We start from the raw sequence: 13,989 nt of genomic DNA, 5'->3' as shown, positions 1-13,989 counted from the left end.
AACCTTAGGCAATTTTACAAAGGGACTATGCTATTTTAGGGTCAGCTCTTGCATGCTTTTCATAAACCAAAAAGGTACTGTGTATCTGTTCCAAGCCAAATTTTTGAAGCATTTATTCTTCTTGAAAGTTATTTTTTCCCCTGTGGCATTTCATGGAAAACAGTTGCAGCAGCCAACAAGTTATAGATGCAAGGTTTTTTAGACTGAAAAAAAAATGTTTATTACGAGTAAGCTAATTGAAGCCATGGGAATAAATATAATTAAAGATTTTTTGGGTTATAATACAATCATGAAGTTGGAGGAATCTTGAAAAATCATCTACTTTATTCCTCCCATTTTGGTTACAAAGATCCCATCCCCACTCTTAATATATGGATACCTGCCTTATTTCAAAGGTATTTGAGAAACAACAGCCAAGCCTACCAGACACATCCTGCATCCTTGTTGTCATCATGATTTGGAAGGCATTTCACAGAACTTATTTGAATATGTTTTGTGGTAAATTAAATGATAATGCATATGTAAGTCCTCAATTATTCTGGTCTTAATTATTCTCTCTGCTTTCCATTTGTAATATGATTCTTTACTATTAAAATGTATAGGTGTTCCTTTTATGTGTACATAAAGTGTAGTATGCATGTGATGTTGTTAAGTTGTATCAGTGTGGTTACGGTGAGTTATATTTCCTCAAATGTCATTTTGTTTTGGATATGTTTCAAGGTGGGATACAAGGATCAATGTCTCCAGAGCCAGAGGGGAGAAGAAGACAGAGCTTGTGACAGCTGTTTCATCTTGGTGGCATTAGGCAAACCTGGTTCTAGAGTTTCTCACTTTAATTATCAGGTCTCCAATTTCACTGACTTACCATGTGCAGCATCCTGAAGTAGAGCCCGAGCTTTTCCACAGTGGGCTTTCCCCCCTTAATGATCACAAGAGCCAACATGGGTGGCAGATTGTCTCTGTGGGATTCCAGCCTGGACTTAAGGGTCGTGCAGCCTGCTGAAGATTTTTCATTTTTGATTGTCTGCTCTGGCCTCTAGCAAGCGTTGTGGAAACAGACACATGGAGAATTTTTAGACAGTCCCTCAAATTGAGTTAGGATATGCATTGTAATAAACCCCTTCGTGTGTGTCAATTAACATATTGATTCTGCTTTTCTGGCTAAACCTTGACTGCTATCTATAAGAGACTCATCAGTGACTAAAAAGTGAGATCCTCAGAAATCAGGTTGTCCCCACATTCTGACATTCATGTCATGCTTCTTTCTTTTGAGATAGTTATTCACGGAGAACATCAGATGACGTGTTGTGAAACGGTACCCCAGCAGCTCCTGGAGTTACAACTTCTCTAATGATCACCAAGTCCCTTGTTCAGTGTTCATCTTTATCTCATGACACATCAGTATCAGGAAGGATACTCCTGTGGATTCAAGTGGCTCATGCCAGCCATGGGATTGAACCCAGCAATCTCTAGTAAGTAGCTTCTAAGGGTTGGATGTTGGATGCTCACTATTAGCTCCTATTGATCTCTCAAAGGCAGTAGTGAGAATTGAACCAGGTGACTTTGGGGATCCCAGTATTATTTTCTCACTGACAGGAGTGGTTGGGTATTGAGCAGATCATCATTCTGGACCTCAGGCTTAAATGTATTGCAATACGGAAACAGGGTTTCTGTCTGGTTCCTGTGGCATGTATGGTACTGAACTATCTTTTTTTTTTCTTTTTAATTTAATTTAAAAATGTAAAAACTTATTCACTTTACATTCCACTCACTGCCCCCTCCTAGTTACCCCCTGCCACAATGTTTCCCTCCTCCCCTTCTACTCTGAGTAGGTGGGGGCTGCCCTGGGTATTCCTCCCACCCTGACACTTTAACTCTTTGTAAGGCTAGGTGCTTCCCCTCCCACTGAGGACAGACAAGGCAGCCCGGCTAGTAGATCATATACTACATACAGACCACAGCTTTTAGGATAGCCCCTGTTCTAGTTGTTCAGGACCCACAGAAAGGTTGATCTGCACATCTGCTACACATGAGCAGAGAGGCCTAGGTTCAGGCCATGTATGTTCTTTGGTCAGTGGTTGTAGTAGTTTGACCTAATGCTGCTTGCATTCTGATAGTTAAATTAGGTCCCCAAAATTGTTTTTACGAGAGAGTCCACATGTCATCACTAAGACACTGAGAGACCCTGATACCAGAAGGGGAGGAGGGAAGCATTGTGGGATTGGTAAATAAAGACAGTAGCCAATGGCTGGGCAGAGGAGACAGAGGCGGGACTTTCAGGATTCCCAGGCTTGGGATGGAGAGAGAGGGGGGAGAAGGAGAACCACCATGCTGAGAGAGTGAGGAGGGGAGGAGGGGAGACACAATGCATAAGAAGAGTGCAGGACAGGTAGGCATAGCCACCACGTCAGAAGAATGTGGCCCAGAGGGCTGCCCAAGTGTGTCCAAGACAGCCAAGGTAGAATATAGAATTTCATAAGTGATAATTTATCGGCTAGAGATGGGTTAACCACATAGGGGTTAGGAAGTGCCCCAGCTCATGTGTTACATAGACTATATTAACATATACAGGCTGTGTGTGTGTCTTTCATATGAGAACTTAAACACTGAGGCAGGTAGTGAACCCACTACCATGTTTTTTTTATTAAAATTTAATTCAGCAGGTGATTCAGACTCTGAGAGGCCCAAGGGTTCAGGTTGGTTGACACTGTTGGTCTTCCTGTGGAGTTCCTATGCCCTTAGGGGCCCACAACACCTGATCACAAGATTTATTTAAAATGTTAGTTTTTCAGGATTCTTTTGCAAAACATTGAGTATTATATAATTGCAATATCACACCAACGCCACTGAAACATAAAAGTAAGCAGCAACACAAGATTATTGTCAAGAATGAATAACTTAACAAGAGAGATAAATTTAGATAAAAAAAACACTGGGCTCAGAGTAAAGTAAACCTGACATATTTTTGTTCTATCATTTACTGTGTTTGTTTCTCTGTTTGTTTTTGTTTTGTGTTGTTTAATTTTAGAAGGCAACAAAACATTCAGCCTACACTTGAATTTTATTAGCTAACAACCTGTTTGATTCTGCATTCATTTACTTATCATTGCAATATAAATTTTCAGGTATAACACTGATAGGATGGTTCTGAGAGAAAAACATAGTAATTGTAATGAAAATACTTAGTAGTGAAGCATATACTTATTTTTAATTTTAGTAGAGAATTTAAATTAAATGCATTTAAAAAATCACCAATATTAAATTTTTCAAATACATTTAAATTATATATATGAGATAAGAGCTCATATGTGTGTGTGTCAATTATGAGGAAGGTTGTAAGAAGTTTTCTGAATATTTAACCATCCTTACATTTGTGGAATTAACCATGCTTAATTTATTTATTTTCCTGGATATAATCTACCAGAAGGACATTTTATTTTAAATCTGTATGTAGGGAATGTTAATCTTGATACACAAGCCCAATTGTGAAAGAAATATCACCATCTTCTTTTCTTCAAATCAATTTAATTCCATCTTTATCTATGCTGCCTTCTAGGTTGGAAGGAAATTCAATGCCAATTATTCTTGAGTCTCTTTCCTATTCCTAAGGATACAATAAAATGTCTAGAGTCTTAGAAAATCCTACCCTGTTGCTTGTAACCTCTCATCTGTAGTATCTGTAGTTCTCACAAGAGGCCAAGCACCACGGCTCAGTCATAGCTGTCCAGGTTGCCATTTTTCTTGAAAAGTTTTGGTGTTTCTTAGACCAGCCCAGAGCAGGTTGTCCAGGTCTCTGATGTTTTAGAAGGTTGAACTCTCTCCTGTGTCACCAGTATGGAGGATATTCTGCATTTTACCTTTCAAGAGGGAGCTGACCTCCACTACAAAAGCACTTCATTTAGTCTCTTCAATGACATTTGTAAAAGAGAAGGGTGACCGGGCTTAACAGATTCTTGTGGCAATGAATTACAGACTCTAATAGTTTAGGACTGAGTGTGTGGGAGTATATAGAGAGAACTGCAAGCTAATCTAATAATACGGAGTATGACAGTTTCCATTTCTCCCATGCTTTATAAGTGTTCAAACAGCACAATTCTCTTAGTGAAGAGTTCTTTCGAAGCCATCAGAGCTTCATATCCTTAAAAAAAATAGCCCCTCTATGAGTAATTCCATTTCTTAAAGTTACTGCTTTATTCAAATTTTGTACCTCATCTGAAGTCTTCTTTGGGAATGGTGATTTTTTTTTTACGTAAAAATATTCATTTTACTGAGTTTATTGAATGTGGCAGAGTGAACCATGTGGCTACTGTAATTTTAAAAATAAATCTTACCTGTTTGAGGTACTGTATATTTTTCTTATTTCTAAGTTTTAATAATTTCAATTTTTACTTGATTGTATTGACTGTATGTTGTGTAATCATTAACTAGAAGATTAGATATTGGCTTTATTTACCATTCTTCAAATTTGTTTTAGTTTTGTATTTATTTATTGATGTGTTTTTTAAATCAGGCTTTTTCTTGTTTCAACTCCTTTCAATTATTTATTTGTTCAATAATACATGTTTAACTGGTTTGTACACTGTTTCTAGTATTGGCCACACATTATATTTGATGTAACTTATTATTGAAATTAAATGATCAGAAAATAGTTTTGTTTTCAATGACTAAAGCTTTTCCTGTTTTGGGTTAGATGTGAGATTCAAATACATTCTTGGACATTTCAGCATTGATGAATTTTCATTAATGAATTCCTGTTTTTAATATTAATATTAGCTCTAATAGTCTGGAAGCACGGACAAATGGAGCTACATAATTAATGTTCCAGCTCAAGAAATTAGGAAAATTCAACCACCTGTTCTCCATAATTTTGTTGCTGTCTATTATTCATTGACTTGGAAGATTCCCAATATAACTGGAATCTATTAGACTACATGTTTACTTTTTCCAGAAATACGCTCTTTGACAGCTCTAGAAATAATACTTAACAAATCTGATCATCCCATAACTCAGTCAAGTTTACACATAGGATTATCCGATGTAAGCTCACCCCATCTCAACTTAGCACTCTTAACGTATTTTCTCAAGCAATATTTACTGTCTAATAAGGAATATATGTTTTATAATTTTTACTAAGTTGAAATAAATATCCCAGATTAGAAATTAGTCTTTAAGTGATGTTTAGTCTTTATTTTGACATTCTGTAATTGAAATACTATGATTTAAAATTGAAAGCACTTAAATAATTTATTTATCTCATTCTAGATGGTATTAGAATAAGAGGACATGGAAGTGTCTGCATATCCATAATCTCATGGCAAGAATCACAATATATGTAACAGAATCAGCTTTGAGGTACGTCAACAGATGAATGGGGAAAGAAAATGTGGTATTTATAGAAAAAGTAATTTTCTTCAGCCACAAAAAGAAATAAAATTACCATTTTGTTTATTAGTATTATATGTATTATATGTAGTATTATATGTAGTATTATATGTATTATATGTATTAGAATGGGATTCGGATCCCATTGTTCTTCCTCTTTTATAAAATCAGAAGCATAAGGATGAATATCGCTTCCAATGAAGAAAGATTTGTCTTGTAGAATGGCAAGTTAGCAACTTAGTGTACATGAATTTAAGTATAATTGTCTTTTATTATGACATATATGACTTTATTTCTTTTTAGAATTTCTTTGCTCACGATCTTACCAAGATCCAGCTGGTAGATATAAGAGCTACAAATAGCCTCCATTGATAACCAGGAAAATAAGGAAGACTTAGTTGCGTGTACTTTGAAATACACACTACGCTTTTCCCAGGGGTTGCTGCTCTACAGGTTCACTCCCGGGTCCCTTTTTTCTACCCAGCTCAGCTGGATCAGCACTGCCAACACTGGCCAGGCTTTTCTTTCCTACCAGCCTTTTCTAAGGGATCAACTGCTCCACCAGCTCACTCCTGAAATCCTTGCTCCTGGAGGGGGTCGAGTTACCATCTCCACCTGAGACTCTTTGATCTGAGGATAAAGGACACACACTCAGTTTTTCATGACACAATTGCTGGGCACAGATACCTCCATCTTGGAAACCACCATCTCTGTCTCTTCTTCTGCCCCAAAGTCAGTGGCCTGTTCCAATCAGCTGTGTCAAACATCTCCCACAACACACCAATGGATCCTCAGGCCCTGGCTGCCTTGAGATTATACATGATTACTGTGTGCTTCTCATTCCAAAGCATGGCAGAAAAGCCCTTCTTTCTTTTTTTGCATCTGCTTTTTCCTCCTGGGGCCCAGAAGTCCCACCTATACCTGGGGCCCAGCAGTTGGTTCCTGGCCTTCTTTATTGACAAAATCAAGAACCAATTAAGGAACTAGACCTTAGTATCAGCACCTCCTATACAGACTTGAAACCCTGATGCATTAATTCAATCTGCCTCACCCCTTGGTGTTTAATAGCAAAAAAAACACCCTCTCTTTCCTCCAAACTATATAGTTATGTATTAAGACTCTATACATTTTTAAAAAGTAAAATCCATTTAAAAATACAAGCTTACCTTATTAATCTCTATTATTTATATTAGATGTCTGAAGCATAGTATCAAAAGTTAAAGAATATTGTCAGCAACTGTACTTCTCAATATTTGCATTTGTTTGTTTTTTATTGTCTTATTTAGCTAAGTTATCTCACTAACTGCAAGAAAAATAACTGAATAAATCAAAAAGGCACTTTAGTATAATTGTATTTTTCCCAATTGGCTACATCATATGACTATTGATGGTGAGACAACATTTGGAAGACTTGCTCTGTTTCCATAAAATTTAAATATATTTTTTGTTAGAAATGAAACTATTTATAGCAGTTACTTTTTTTCAAAGATGTCACTGCAGAGATACAATGTGATCCACATCAATATTACTATGTTTTTTGTGAAAGTTAAAAGATGACATGTACTGGGGGATCAAGCAGAAATAGGAATCAAAGATGTGCCTTTCAATCCAGCAGCTTGGAACTGTTCTACAAATCACAGAATTCTTGTTAATGCTTTTGCTTTGCTATTATCTTTTTTTTTCAAAACATTCTTTTCTAAATTGTTAAATTTATTTCTGTCATTCCATTCAGTATTTTGCCTTCAATGCTCATCAAACCAGCATATGAAAAATTATTTCCTGGTGTTTGTTTATTCATGCAAGTGCGCATGTGCATATGTATGGAGCAGAGATTAACACTGGGTGTCTTCCTCAATCACTCTCTGCCTTCTATTTTCAGATATTTTACTTTTATTTGAAATATATGTGACTCTTATCTGGGTATGTGCACATAGTTTCAGGGGTACACAAAAGCCAGAAATGAGTCTCAGATATCCTGGAGGTAGAATTACAGGCAACTTTCACATGGGTACTTGGAATCTAACCAGGATCCTATGTGATAACAGAAGGCACTCTTACCTGCCGAGTCATGTCACCAGTTCAACAACACCTCACTATTTAAGAAAATATTTCTTACTGAATCTGTATCTCATTGATGGCATAGACCAGCCGATCCTCACTACAGATCCTCCTCTCCTCCTCACCGGCTGCTGCTGGAGCTACTGACACACAGTGTTTTGCTCAAGTTTTTATGTGTGTGTTGGGAAAATGGACACAGGTCTTCAAACTTCAGTGTCAACACACTTTCTTAATAAGGCATTTCTTCAGCCACCTCATCCTGTACTGCCTCCAAACCAAACATTTAAATATCTCTTTTCTCCTCTCTTGGACCTGCTCTCTGTCCTGGAATTCTTACTTTGATAGATAGACATCAGTATTTGATTTCTTAGTTGTTTATGTGCTAGGTTTATATCAAGTTTGAAGAACAGCAGAAAATAGGAAGAAAACGGGAAGAATAATCGTAGGTAGGTATGTAGATAGATGATGCATTGGTGGATAAATAGATGATAGATAATAAGTGCATAGATATTGATAGATAGATAAAAAGATAGGTAATGATAGTTAGAAAGGGTATAGTGCAAAGATAGATAGATATAGATAAATATACAGATAGATATAGATGATAGATAGATAGATGATAGATAGATAGATAGATAGATAGATAGATAGATAGATGAATAGAGGCAGTAATGTACCTATTCTCTTCAATGATCCATGTGGCAGAAAAGGGTTCGATCATCACCCTTAACTGGAGTCAGTTTTTGTGACTTAGTGGGGTTTATGTAGTACTGTGCCTCTTGTGCCCAGGATTTAATCATGACTTTCTATTACTGCCAGCATGTCACTACTTCCTGGTCCCTATTGGTTTTCTTATCTCTGCCCACATATTGCAAATTTTCCTTTCACTGCATCACAGCTAAGTCTCTTTTAAGTGGACCATATGTTTTTTCTTAGGATACTGAAAAGTTTAAGTCATTTACATAAAAGCCAATTTCTTTTCTATAAAGAGAAAATAAGGAAACACTGCTGCACTACCTAGCAGTCTCCTGAATGCTTTCTAGTCATTGTGCTTTCTGTCTCCTTCAACTCTCATGACAATCTATGACCTTACTGTGAGAAAACTGGAGGAGTAAATGTTGTAGCAAAGTTCCTTTTGCCTTCTGGCCCTTAGCTGATACCAGGTCTTCACTGAATTTCTGCAGCTAGAGGTTACTGAAGTTCATGGTTTCAGTCTGGGAGGCAGATCAGGAGAAGAGCATGCATTGGATCTCAAGAGACAAATGAAACACAGCCTACATAATCCACATGTACTATATTTCAATACTTGAGAGGAGCATTTTTTTTAAGATCTGGAGTGTCTAACACAGAGAATGCAAGCGATATATGGCCCAAGATAACTATGCATGCTTACTGAGGCAATATCATAAATTTAGAAGATTGTAATTGTTCTTTCTCTCTCTCTCTCTCTCTCTCTCTCTCTCTCTCTCTCTCTCTCTCTCTCTCTGTCAACTTGATTGCAGAATCCTTAAACAGGAGCTTTCTATATAACAAGGCTTGTCACAATATTACACAAAGTAAACATACATATAGAATTATATTCTCTTTATTTGTTTAATTTGAGGGCATTATAGTAAAGAAATCTACAAAATTTTCTGTGTATTAAGGGTTGTAAAAAAGACAAAAAGCTGAACTGAAAAACAAAAAAAGCAACAACAAAAAGGAAAAATTTCTTTTAAAGTTAACAGTCAGGTGTAGAGAGAATAGCTTTTGTCGATATGAATGTGGGACTTGTCAATAATAAATCTGATGGCCTACGGTTTAAGCAGGAAATGGGGGTGGGACATCCTGAAGGAGAGAGTATTCTGGGATAGAGGCAGTCATGAGGAGATCTGCCAAGGCAGATGTGAGGAGATGAATGCATGGTACCTGACCACAGGTAACCAATCACATGGCAAAATGTAGGTTAAAATAATTGGGTTCTCTAAGCTATATGACTAAGGTATTTGTAGATGTATTTTGAGTCTGAGTCTTATTTCTGGGAGCATGGGACTGGAAGGCAGGCCTAACTTCAACACTCAGATTTTTTTGTAAAAGCTAATCAGGTAGTTGCATCTTAATAGTAAAACATTAAAGCCATTTTCTGAAGGTGAGATTACGAAGCAATATCTGAGTAGTATGGAAGATACAATATGCCATAAACAAATACAAATTTCTACAGTTGATTTGCCACATCAAGCTACTGCTAGCCAAACTTAAGAAATTGTAAAAAAATCTATCAATAGCAATTTGAGACTATAGCTGGTGTTTCAAATTACATGTTTTGCTAATGAATGGCAATTTTGATGGTACAAACCTGGTTCATTTGGTCTTGTTTGCTCTGTGTTGATGGCCAACAATGTCACTCAAGAAAGACTTTGTATGTGCCCTTGAAAGACACAACTAAATCAAGAGTTTAAACAACACACTGAAAATACATTGAACTGATATTTATTCTCAGTTGTAAGGGACACATTTAATGTAGTACAGTTTCAGAGTAAACCCAGACAATTCATGCACAAAACCCTTAAAATAGGCACCATGAGAGAAATCATCACCAGGACCAGAAATTTCACAAGAGTCAAGTGATTAAATTCTCAAGAATTCCAGGAATCTCTGAAGAGCTTTATTGCTGACTATGGCATCATTTACATTTTTAAAGATTGCTAAGCCAGCACCAAATGTTGAAAAGACTTTCTGATTTGTGACACTTAATGAAATCTTTTATTGTTTCAGAAACAAAACATGTGCCAGTACTTCATGATGAAACCTGGAATATGGATAAAGCATTCTAAAGGTGGTTACAACCATTTATTTATTTATTTATTTATTTATTTAATTTTTTTATTGGATATTTTACTTACATTTCAGATGTTATCCTCTTTCCCCATTTCCCCCACTCCACCCAGGAACCCCCTATCCCACCCTTCCTCCTTCTGCTTCTATGAGTTTGTGCCCCCACTGACCCACCCACCCACTCCCACCTCCCTGCCCTCGAATTTCCCCACACTGGGGCATCCAGCCTTCATGGGACCAAGAACCTACTCTCCCACCTATGCCCGACAAGGCCATCCTTCGCTACATACAACCCTTTATTTTTATTCTATAAAATATTTTAATTTTCAAACAAATATTAGATTATGATTACAGTATTTTCAAAGTGTGATTTTCAAAGTGTGGTTTTGTAGGTCCTCTTTCAGCTACATTTCCACCACCCTGCCACCCCTGATTCTCCCCTTTGTTCCTCCTCACTGTCTGTCTTTCTGTCATGTTGTGAGTCTTTTTCCCCATTTCTCTTATGCTGCTTTTCTAGGTTTTTTAGGCTTTACCCTCTTAAATACCTACTTTTATGTACATTTGTAAATTATAGGCTAAGATCTGCATATTTGAAAAAGATATGTTTTGCTTTGTTTGTTTGCTTGTTTTGTCTTTCTGGGTTTGGGTAACCTTACTTAATATTATACTTTCCAGATCTCTTCATTTCCCTCAAAGGTTCATAATTTATTTTTTTTCTTTACAGCTGAATAAAACTCCACTGTGTATATATACAACATTTTCATTGTCCATTCATCTCTTGGTAGGCATCTCACCTCATTGGTTTCATTTCCTTGCTGTTATGAATAGAGCAACAGTAAACATGGATGTCCAAGGGTCTCTGTGGTGGAAGAAAGAGTCCTTTGGGACATTGCCCAGAAGTATTGTAGCTTTATCTGATGGTAGTTCTGGTTTTAATTTATTGAGAAATAAGCATACTGATTTTCTTAATGGCTGCACTAGTTTTCATGCCTACAACCAGTGACTAAGGTTTCTTCTTCCCCACACCCTTGCAATTATTTATTATCACTTGAGTTCTCGATGTTAAGCATTCTGACTGCATAGTGTCTTTAAAAGCTTTTAGTTGCATTTCTATGATGAAGAGGGATGTTAAATAGTTTAAAAATATTTACGACCATTTGTTTTTATCTTCTTTTTTTTGATAACAGTTTCATAGGGCCACTTGTTTAGAAGTTTTGTTTGTATGCTATTTAATATTTTTGCAGTTCTTTGTCAGTTGTATATATTAGCCCCATTTCTGACAATATCTGCTACAGATTTGTCCCCATGTTGTGGGCTAGTTTTTCTATTGACAGCTTCCTTTGCTGTGCAGAAACTTTTCATATTACATCTAGCCTTGTTCATTGAATAATGGAGCACATTCCTGTGCTATTGGAGCTCTCTTCAGAAAGTTCTTTCATCAATCTCTTTATTGAAGTATATTTCCCTATGTTTGCATTGAACATTCTCAACATTTCAACTAAGCAAGTTAAAAAGTAATCTTGGGTCTTCACGGGGAAACTCAACTGATTAATACAGTATATTAATATAACATAACTTTCCAATGGAATTGAAATTGCAACAAGTTCAATTTAAATCAAACAAAATTATTGACACGTTGGCTAGCCACAGGTCTGTTAAGAACAACAAATAGGGAGCCTTGACTTTGATACAAAAATTTGAAAAATGTCAAGATATCTAAAAAAAAAAAAGTGTATTTGTTATTTCAGTTGAAGTCCGCATAAATACGGTACCCAACAATTTTCAAATAGAGTGTATGAAGCCACAACCTGACATTTACCTTAAAGAAAAATCTAGTAATATTTTCTTGGACTTTTATATCACACAGTATCTTCACAGGGCCAAATATCTCTTGTTTCATAATCATGCCATATTCATGTTAATGTTTTCTGCATATTCTAAATTTGTGAGCAACTATTCTCAAGAATGAAGCACAATAAGAATTAATCAGAAGCAAGATCTGCTGTGCACCTTGAGAAATCTTTGAGAATCAGTTACTTCCATGGACTCGAATACTGAAACATTAATATCTCACATTCATTGTATCATAGCCAATTAGCTTTATATTGACCTCTTTTATTTTTAGAATAAAGATACAGGAATCAACTGGTGACGTTTACATAATAATATATGTTCTTTTTCTGTATCTGTGATGGGACTATATACACTGCTTAGTACTCATTCATGGCAATGACTCATTTTGTACCTGACCTTATGAAATGTGATACCATAGCTAGAAAGGAAATCAGAATAATGTATTCAGCAAGACATTCTCTCTAAAACATTAGAGCTTACAGAGGATACAATATTTAAAAGCTCATATAAAACACATGTATATCTATATCCCAACCATCTTGTCAGTAATCTCCCTATTTATTTTTAGCCACTGCTAGTGACTCACAGCAAACCCATTCCTGAGACTGTTAGAAATTCTTTCCAATTAAATTTTTTTCTTAATTATCATTTTTGAAGACGTCTAGATGTCCTTATAATTCAGCAGCATTTACTTCCAGCTGGTGTGGCTTATTGTACTAATCCATCCATAAGGATAGCTTGAAGCTCACTTCCTCTGCTAATGGGTTATAGAGAAGTTCCCATGGGGACACTGGTTTGAAATTAAGGAAAATACAAGGAAGGCCTAAAAATTCTCCAGAGGTGTGTGAACCATCTGATTTTCATATAATTTACTTGCTTTGGAGCCTTCCTCAAGTCAGAAGATATGGGATTTTCACATGTCCCTTTATATTCTACTAAATTATTTTGAATATACCTTTATAGAGGTATATTTGATATAAAATATATTACCAGCAAACCATAAAGCATGAAACACACACACACACACACACACACACACACACACATACATCCCATTCCTCATGATGTTAGGTAAGATTTCTTCATGCCGGGAACTGTTTTTTCTACCTTCCTTTGTTGTGCAAAAATTTCAGATCTAATCTAGTCTCATTTGTTGTATTTTGAAACAAGTCCTTGTGTTATTGGAGTTCTGTTTAGAAAGTTTTTTTTCCTGGTTGGTTGGTATTGTTGCTCTCATGGAGCCGCAAACCCTTTCAGCTCTTTAAGTCTTCTGTCTAACTCCTCCATTGGGAACCCCATGATCAACTCAATGGTTAGCTGTGAGCATCTGCCTCTGAATATGTCAGACTCTTGCAGACCTCTAAGGAGACAGCTATATCAGGCTCCTGTCAGCATGCACTTCCAGGGTCTAAACCACCAGCCTGGGAGCACATAGAGGGGGACTCATGGCTCCAACTGTATATGTAAGGGAGGATGGCCTTGTAGCGCATAGGTGGGAGAAGAGATACTTCGTCCCATGAAGGCTAGACATCCAGTGTTGGGTAATTTGAGGGTGGGAATGTGGGAGGGGGGGTGAGGGGGACACATCTTCATAGAATGTAGGAGGAGGGGGGATAGGATGATAGGATGTGGGGGTTCCTGGGTGGGGAAAAATGGGGTAAGTGGATAACAACTGAAATGTAAATAAAACATCTAATAAAAAAAGTAAAAAAAAAAGTTTTTTCCTTAGGCTCTCTGTTGAAGCATATACCCCTATATTTTCATTGAACACTTAGCATTTCAGTTAAGCATTCATTTTAATGAGTTAATCACGGGTTTTCAAGTGGAAAATAAACTCATTTATATATATAATGTGTATGTGTACATGTATCTGTGTATGTG

General features: G+C 36.5%; 1 long non-coding RNA gene across 1 annotated transcript; it reads left to right on the top strand.

Moving 5' to 3' along the window:
* Positions 1-1,289: 1,289 nt before the first annotated feature.
* LOC143442966 (uncharacterized) lies at positions 1,290-13,642 on the top strand. Its single transcript, XR_013111592.1, has 4 exons — positions 1,290-1,472; positions 5,263-5,352; positions 10,195-10,255; positions 10,979-13,642. It is a non-coding gene; the product is annotated as an uncharacterized LOC143442966 (long non-coding RNA).
* Positions 13,643-13,989: the final 347 nt, after the last annotated feature.

This window comes from Arvicanthis niloticus, chromosome 7 (genome assembly GCF_011762505.2).
Source record: "Arvicanthis niloticus isolate mArvNil1 chromosome 7, mArvNil1.pat.X, whole genome shotgun sequence".
Taxonomy (NCBI): Eukaryota; Metazoa; Chordata; class Mammalia; order Rodentia; family Muridae; genus Arvicanthis; species Arvicanthis niloticus.
This window is presented reverse-complemented; position numbering and strand designations above follow the sequence as displayed.